The sequence below is a fragment of the Natator depressus genome, chromosome 2 (assembly GCF_965152275.1).
Source record: "Natator depressus isolate rNatDep1 chromosome 2, rNatDep2.hap1, whole genome shotgun sequence".
NCBI classification, from domain to species: domain Eukaryota; kingdom Metazoa; phylum Chordata; order Testudines; family Cheloniidae; genus Natator; species Natator depressus.
The window spans coordinates 66,586,907-66,595,864 of record NC_134235.1 but is presented as its reverse complement, the minus strand read 5'-3'; the positions used below and the strand labels follow the sequence as shown (position 1 = coordinate 66,595,864).

Sequence of the window (8,958 nt, the reverse complement as noted above, 5' to 3'; positions counted from 1 at the left end):
GTCCTGTGATGTCAACATTACTTCTCCAATACCAATCCATTTTGCCTTTATTTTACACAGCCATTGATTTTTAGTATCTATTAATTTTTATTCCCTAAAAGGGCAGACAAATGTTTATCCTGTTATCCTTTGAAATTTAATTTTCATGTAATATCCACTTGATGAAAATGGCAAGAGTAAAATCTTATCGAGCAAAATTAGAAATACTGCATCTTTTAGTACAACAAGGTGTTTTATTTAGTATTTAAAATATGTCCATTGAGTTTGAAAAGTCAGTGGTCATTTTGCATGAAAACAAATGCAACTCAGAAGTCTTTAGATGTTTTGTCTTCTTCAAAACCTGATTTTTAAAGTGTGGAAACAGAACAGTGTTCTGGTGTCAAAATCAAATGCAATAACTCTTCTCTCAATGTTAAATGTACTTGTTTAGTCATTCAAATCAATTTTGTATGTACAATAGATAAAGCCCTAAATAAAAATAAAGTTTCAGTTGGAGCCAGAATTGATTCACTTCCATTGAACTGATTTTATATTTGCCATGTGTGGATTTATTTTCTAGATCATATACAGTGCTATTTACCAAATGTCATCTCCAATGATCACTCATTTTTTCCCACTAAAAATCCTGATCCAAAGCCCAGCGAAGTCAATGAAAGTCTTTCCACTAATTTCAGTGGATTTTGGATTAGGCCTTAAGTGCACTTTTGAGTTAATCATGAGTAGTGAACCTCTCCTAGACCTTCAAGTGGTCAAGAGTAAGAAGTGTTCTGCTTGCTCTAAAAGGAAACTAGAGGTGAGTCTTCATAGCATCTCCATGTCGACCTGCTAACTCATGTGAAAACTGAAAACTTTCTTGTCTTCCCTAGGATTTTACCCTGAGTTAGTTAACTCACCTTTAGAATATACCTTTTTTCCCCAATGAAGACAAGGCCTTAGATGTCAGAGTAGGGCTAGCCCATGTGAGAAAGGGAGTTGGCAATTTCCCTAATTTTCCTTTCCTCCCACTCAGCTTAGTAATACATTCTGTTCCTTAGCTGCTTCATTTCTGCATCTAAAAGGTGTCTGTTTCTGCCCAATTGTGAGCAATGAGGGAGAAATAAACAGGTAGCAGACACTCCACAGGGACAGAACAATGAAGAAAAAACCTGGCCTTCTGAAGAGTGACCATACTGGTCCCAAGACAGTTCCAAGTGATTTATTTGGTGATCTATTTAGCCTGTGGTTTCTAGCATATTAGAGTTGAGCCTTGAGTTAGGCTTCACATGGCCTGCTAGGAAACGGACAACTACACAACACCTAAATTAGTAGGAGGTTATATAAGGGTGCATCTCTTTGGCAGGGGGATCATCCTTCAGGATAGGTTGTAGATCCTTGATGATGTGCTGGAGAGGTTTTAGTTGCGCATCATCAAGGATCTACAATCTATCCCTCACTCTCACAGATCTTGGGAGACAGGCCAGTCCTCACTTACAGACAGCCCCCCCCAGCCTGAAGCAAATACTCACTAGCAACTACACACCACACAACACAAACACTAACCCAGGAACCTATCCCTGCAACAAACCTCGTTGCCAACTCTGTCCACATATCTATTCAAGGGACACCATGATAGGACCTAACCACATCAGCCACACCATCAGGGGCTCGTTCACCTGCACATCTACCAATGTGATATACACCATTATGTGCCTGCAATGCCCCTCTGCTATGTACATTGGCCAGACCGGACAGTCTCTATGCAAAAGAATAAATGGACACAAATCAGATGTCAAGAATTATCACATTAAAAAACCACTCGGAGAACACTTCAACCTTCCTGGACACTCATTAACAGACTTAAAAGTAGCAATTCTTCAACAAAAAAACTTCAAAAACAAACTCCAACAAGAAACTGCAGAACTGGAATTAATTTACAAACTGGACACCATCAAAACTCCCAGTCTTTATTCATTTAGGCCTGAATAAAGACTGGGAGTGGATGGGTCATTACACAAACTAAAAACTAAATTTCCCCATGCTAATTTCCCCCCTACTGTTACTCACACCTTCTTGTCAACTGTTTGAAATGGGCTACCCTGATTACCACTACAAAAGTGATTTTTCCTCCTGCTGATAATAGCCCACTTTAATTGAATTGTCTTGTTAGAATTGGTAGGGCAACCCCCATCTTTTCATGGACTATGTATATATATCTTCCTACTGTATTTTCCACTCCATGCATCTGATGAAGTGGGTTTTAGCCCATGAAAGCTTATGCCCAAATTAATTTGTTATTCTCTCAGGTGCCACAAGGACTCCTTGTTGTTTTTGCTGATACAGACTAACACGGCTATCACTCTGAAACCTGTTGAAGAGTTGTGCACCATCTAACTCAAAGCATTTAGGAAGGAAAAAGTACACCATAAATAAAAAGAGAGAAGACAAAAGACCTATAACAAATGCAGAAATCACGGAGAGAGACCAACATGTACTTAAAAGGCACAAAGAACAGAAACAATGTGTACTGTATACAAAATGGACGAACAGGCAAGACACCTCTGCCCACTTAAAGAAGACTCTAGTTCTAGAACAAAACTTAGGGCTTGGCTACACTTGTGAGTTAGAGTGCATTAAAGCAGCCCTGGGTGCCCTAGCTCACGACCCATCCACCCTGGCAAGGCACGTAGAGCACTCTGACTCCATCGCTAGAGCGCTCCTGGTACTCCACCTGGGCGAGAAGATTAATGCTTCTTGCACCTTGGCTGAAATGCCTGGGTGTCAGTGTGAACGAGGTGTTGCATTACTGTGCTCTGATCAGCCTCCAGAAACGTCCCATAATCCCCTTAAGTCAAGTGGCCACTCTTCTCATTGTTTTGAATTCGCTGTAGGAATGCGGATATGCCCTTTGAAAGCTCCATTTCTAACAGCCGGCTGCTTATCTGCTCAGAGACAAAGCAACCATTAGTGTGGAATGTTGTGTGTGAGAGAGAGAGGTGGGGGAGAAGGGGGTCTGCTGCTGTCCAAACTTATAAGACAGCATGCTGACATGCTCTCAGCCCCCACCAAAACCCACTCTCTCCCCCCCACACATATACACAACACATCCCCGTCACACTCCACGCCCCCCCCCATTTGAAAAGCACGTTGCAGCCACTTGCATGCTGGGATAGCTACCGCAATGCACTGCTCTCTGTGGCCTTTGCAAGAGCTGCTAATGTGGCAACGCCAGCGTGCTTGTAGCTGTCAGCGTGAACACACTGCAGTGCTTGCCCTACTGCGCTCACTGAAGGCTGGTTTAAACTCAAAGCGCTCTACGTCTGCAAGTGTAGCAATGCCCTTTATCTCAAGAGAGGAAATCACTATTGTAGGGACTTGAGAAGCTACGCTCAACCTTGTTCGGGTAATAGAAGAATTTGTTCCTATCAAAAAATCTGGTAGCAATTACCATGCTGCACTGCGTGGGAGCGAGTCTGGCAGGAAAGCTACGCGCTGTGAAGTGCATGGGGACCATTTTGGAGGAGTGAAAGGAGGCCTCCAGCTTCATCCCCTAGTGCCCAGGGGGAAAGGGGCGGGACATGGACTCTGCCCCAAGGGCCAGCAGAGAACCCTGCGCTTCACTGATCGCGGGAAGCGCTGGTAACAAAAGGCTCAGCCAGGCATTTTCCCAGCCGACGCCAGGGAGCCCAAGTGCAGGTGGCAGCCCTGGTGTGACGACACAAATAGTAACTCTCCCCTTTTGCATCTAGGTGCAGTTTCTGCCACGCAAAAGTGACCATCTTGGCTACTTCTCGGGTCTTGCTACCACCTGGGCCAGGTTCCAAATCAGGAGGGATGGGGTTTTTGGTTGAAAACACTCACGATTTGCTTCCTCCTTGCTAATGTGCCAAATTGATTTATTGGATGATTGAGGCATGCTGCTTCATTTTGTGTGTGAGTATGTGAAAAGGGAGGTAAGGTTTGGGGGTCCGGAGCATGCCCATGAGCCCAAGGTGATTCCAGAGTGGTCCCTTTGATTTTTTTCACTGGCTTCCTCCTTGCTTATTTCCAATGCCTTTGCTGCCCATGCATCTGTCACTGAGCCAGGGATGGTTGCGAATCAGGAGGGATGGGGTTTTTGGTCGAAAACACTCATGATTTGCTTCCTCCTTGCTGCTTTTATAATTTGCATTATACACATGGACACAAATACCGAGAATAATTTTTTTCAAATAAAAAACTTTATTATTATAATCTGGTATATAAATTAACACATTTATTTTGGTTGCATTATGTTTTGAACAAGAAGCATTTAAACACAATGGTTTGTTGTTGTTGTTTTGTTGTTTTTTCTTTGTTTTGTTTTGTTGTTGTTTTTCTGGTAAAGAAGGGAACTATGCACATTTTTTGCAGTTGTACTCTTTCTTCTCATCAGTCAGGTAGTCTTGGTTGGTTCCTTCTGGAATGCAGGGCATATGTACCCACCTCTTGCAAGAATCACACTGGACCTTTGATATGTAACAATTGAGAAAATGAAATCACAGAAGTTATAAGGTTACACATACTTTGCATTCACTCATGCTATTCCTTCCACATGTCAGCATGATAAAAATGTTTACTGATGTGGAATTTTTACAAGAATCATGATCCTTAGGCAGTTTATGGCATTTATTTCCCATACAGTTCTATGCTTCTTACCATCGTGCAATCCTCACTTTCCTTTTCACAGTTGACAAGGCTGCGGTAGATGCAGGAGTCCTCCACGCTTTCTGAAAAATAAATATAGCGCGATGAAATGATGAATACATTACGACCAACACTGAAAATGCAAATCTTGATTTATTAATTAATGTCAATATTTTAATCCAGTCACTTGTTTGAACATACCTTTTTCTTTTTTGGGAGTCATATTTTCTCAAATTTTTACTTTACTGCACCTATATAAAAATACCAATTTCATTCAACTGGTCGATCAATAGCAACCATTCACCCCATTCAAATTTTTGTGTACTTAAAGGTATTATTGATTCATAGTCACCATTACAGAACCAAACCTGTGAGATATCCCACTTTAGGGGTATTAAGATAACTGTCTGCTACGTGACATAATTCCACTCTTCCTGTTGTCTTCACATCTGCCTAATGAGTCCACAGTACATGGTAGAAAGTAATTACCTGACTCCTTCATTAGAAGAATTGCTATATGTCTTCTAAACGCAGTATTAGCCTCTTGTGTTGTTTGTGCTGCAAATACGTTTCTGCAAACTAACAACACTGATATTTAGAATAAACATCATAATTACCATACGTGAGAGTGGCCTGGTCCAGCATACCGGTAAGAACCGGCCACCAGTGCCAGCCCGTACACGGCTGATGTTACACTTCCGCTGTGGCAGTGCTTTATGTTTTAACGTCGCTGCCCCCTTTATCCCATTCCCCCGCCCCACCCCCCCACATCAGCGGCCCTGCCATAGGGTCCGGCAACGCTGTTGCATGCTGCTAGCGGGGCTGCTGATAGTTGGGGAGCAAAAGGGGCCCTGTGTTCCGGCAATTTACAAGGGCCTGGTGCTCCTGGCCACTGCAGCAGCAGCTGTCAGGAAGGGCTGTCTGGTGGAATCTGGCCCCCCAGCACCGCACCTTCCGCCAGAGACGCCATCCCTTCTGGGGGCCACAAGCCCACCCTACACACCTTGGCAAGGATGCCGGTGCAGTGCCCACTGGTAATCTCTGGCATTTACTTTCACCCTGGATAATTACACATACATAACAAATGATAATGGCAATTTGGTGTTCAATACCTTTAAGATGAGTGGTCTGCAGTTGTGGCCATCACTTTGTCTGGAATGCTGAACAATTTTACTATTCCAATCAGATGAGGATTTTCTAGTTAATCATTTGATGAAGTTTCTGAAATTTTTAGAGAGTACATTAGCGGACTGCGTAAATGAGCTTTTCTTTCCCTTTTTTTTCCCCCCTCCGGTTTCTGGACATAGATACAAATCAGTTCTATCTCTTTTTAATTAATGATTGAAATGACTTATTGCTCACATATATACACACTTGCTTTCATATTATTGTCTCACTCTTACACAATGTATCACCTGATTTGCCATGCCCCATGTTGATAATAACACATTCTCAATCAGGCAACATGCTACTGTTTCGTGTCCACATTCTGTGAAGTCGTTCCCCAGAGTCAAATCGCACAAGTTCACTCAAAGTCCATTACTAAGCATATTTAGTACAAGCACATGCTGTTTCAATTTTTATTTGTAGCTAACAGGAAGATATTCGTCTCACTATTGTTATATTCCCTTTAAAAAAATTTTCAACGGAACAGTTCATGTCCACTGTAAAAGTAAATATCTAATAAATCACCTCCAATTCCTCAGGCATGTTCTTTCATATCTCATCTCATCACACAAGGGGTCAATTATTAACAATTCGTTTTTTTTCATCGAGGCTAAGTGTAAATACATTCACCAATTATATTGGTAGTGTCATTCTTTCAAAAATTTTATACTGATTTATCAAAAACCATTATGCAATTAGCATATTCTCGTTTGTAATGTCCCAGTAACACACAAGAGGAAAGCATATTGTGAAATCATTGATCAGTTCAATACAGAATGTATTCTTCCAAGTTACACTAACAACGTAACTTGACAGTAGCATTTTATTTCTATCGTTCACATTCCACTTTCCTTTGCATGCACTGAACTCACTGAAAACCCGCAACACAGGAAATTATATCACTGCTAGCTACAAATGTTACAAATCGCTTATTTAATACCACATTTATTGCGCATAATCCAGAAGTACAATACAAAACATCTTACCGCAAGAACCCAATGACCTGGTGTGTGGTAAGGAAGCAATAATATATCATTTTGAAGTAATTCACTCTGTATTTATTTAAAAAGAAATTAGAAATGCAATTATAGTTTCCAGTGAAGCAAACCATGAAATGTACATTATACTGAAATTCCCAATTTCATTACATGTATTACTATTAGAGTACTCCTCCACATCAAACATAGCATTGTATTTGCTGTTTCACACTATGTTTAACTCACTGAATGAACTTGTGTTTTGCTCATGCTATGTATGAAAGAGTCTTAGCATTTACCTTCACTTTCATTTGTGGAGCTCTGCTGAGAGAATGACAGTGGAAACTACTGATGAGATGGCTTGTACCTGTTGACAGTCAACAAAGTTATTTATGCATTAATAATTCTGGCACATCACGAACATAATGAGTTTAATATAGACAGACATGCAAGGGATTCTTAGTGTTACAAATCAGATATGTAAGAGAGTCCTGTAAAAATAAAACGATTTGTAATCAATGTGCTCTGTCTTACTTAATGTAAAAACTGACTAAGCTGTTCGCATACTTGTGTTTAATTAATGGACCCACGCAGTGATGAGCTGCCAAAATCTTAACAACCGGTTCCCTCCTCACCCCATGAGGGAGTCGTGGCCCACCCCCGCCCCCCAGGACTCCTGCCCCGCCCCCGCCCCCCCAGGACTCCTGCCCCATCCACCCCCATCCCCTGTCCCCTGACTGCCCCCAGAACCAGGCAGGAGGGTCTCATGGGCCACCGTAGTGGGTGCCCGCCCCACCCCGCCCGTAAGAGCCAGAGGGACCTGCCGGGGGCGAGGTGGGTAGTCCTGGCGGTGCTTACCTGGGGTGGCTCCTGGGAAGCATCCGGCAGGTCCCTCTGGCTCCTAGGGGCAGGGGAGCGTAGCTGGGGGAGAGCAGGGGGAGCGGCCGCTTCCCCCACTGATCACATCAAAAGTGGTGCCTTAGGCACCAACTCCGTGGGTGCTCCGGGGCTGGAGCCCCCACAGGAAAAATTTGGCGGGTGCAGAGCCCCCACCGGCAGCTCCCCACACCCGGCCCCAGCTGACCTCCGCTCCGCCTCCGCCCCTGAATGCGCCACCCCGCTCTGCTTCTCCGCCCCCTCCCCCCACAGCTTCCCATGAATCAGCTGTTCGCGCTGGAAGCCGGGGAGGGTTGAGAAGCAGGCGGTGGCTTCGCGCTCAGGCCCAAGGAGGTGGAGGCGGAGCAGAGGTGCGCTGGGGCGGAGGGGGCGCGAGGAGGGCTGCCCGCGCCACAGCAGGTAACCCGGGGGGCGCGCAGGGGAACCGCTCCCTGCCCCAGCTCAGCTCCGCCTCCCTGGGCCTGAGCGTGAAGCCACCGCCTGCCTAAGGCGCCACTTTTGGCTGGTTGTTAAATTTAGAAGCCCTTTTAGAACCGGTTGTCCATTCTAAAAGGGCTTCTACATTTAACAACCGGTTCCCGCGAATTGCTGCGAACTGGCTCCAGCTCATGAGTCAGACAGACTGGATACTGTGCTCTGGTTCCCCAAGAAGACAGGTATTATCTGTGACTGCAAAGGTCTTAACAGGTCATTGAGCATGAAATGATCTTTAACAATATGTTGTGACTACTTATGTAACCCTTCTGCCCGTCAGAGTTGGCAGCAACAAGGGCCGGGTTCAATATCTAGGGGATTCATTCCAATAACACAATGCAAACCGGCTCGAGCCACCACCCAGTGACCTGGGACAAATATATACCACCCCCGCTGGGCGCCTCCAAGAGGCAATACTTCCCCTCTCGCAAGCACCTAGTCTGAGTGTAGCAAAAAGCCTTTTAATAACAGAGAGAAACAATGTGGCATTATGTTGGGGAAACACCACCAACAGGATTCATAACACAACCCATGAGCAAAAAACCCACCCCAAGCAAATTGGGGCATGCCCTTTCCCTTTTGTTCTTGAGTCCAGCAACCCCAAATCACCCAAAGTCCCAAAAGTCTCTGTCCCTGGTCAGGGCAGCCCCAGAGTTCAAAAGTTTATCTACAGAGCTTTACCTCCCAACCTGTGTGGAGATGGGGGCGGAGGTAAGAGGCACCTTACATGATCTGAAGCTGACCGCCTCACAGCTCCATAGGCCTTCACTCCGCTCTGCCAGCCGCCCCACAAACTGCTTTG

At 44.4% G+C, this 8,958-nt stretch overlaps 1 long non-coding RNA gene across 2 annotated transcripts; it reads right to left on the bottom strand.

The window, feature by feature from the left end:
- Positions 1-4,194: 4,194 nt before the first annotated feature.
- On the bottom strand, positions 4,195-8,958 carry LOC141981416 (uncharacterized). 2 transcript variants are annotated; one of them, XR_012637768.1, is made up of 8 exons: positions 8,884-8,958; positions 7,085-7,152; positions 6,795-6,811; positions 5,754-5,862; positions 5,131-5,220; positions 4,843-4,892; positions 4,654-4,724; positions 4,195-4,463 (listed from the first exon to the last, which is right to left on the bottom strand). It is a non-coding gene; the product is annotated as an uncharacterized LOC141981416 (long non-coding RNA). The 2 variants fall into 2 exon arrangements; XR_012637767.1 differs by lacking the exons at positions 6,795-6,811; positions 7,085-7,152; positions 8,884-8,958 and having other exon boundaries at positions 5,754-6,662.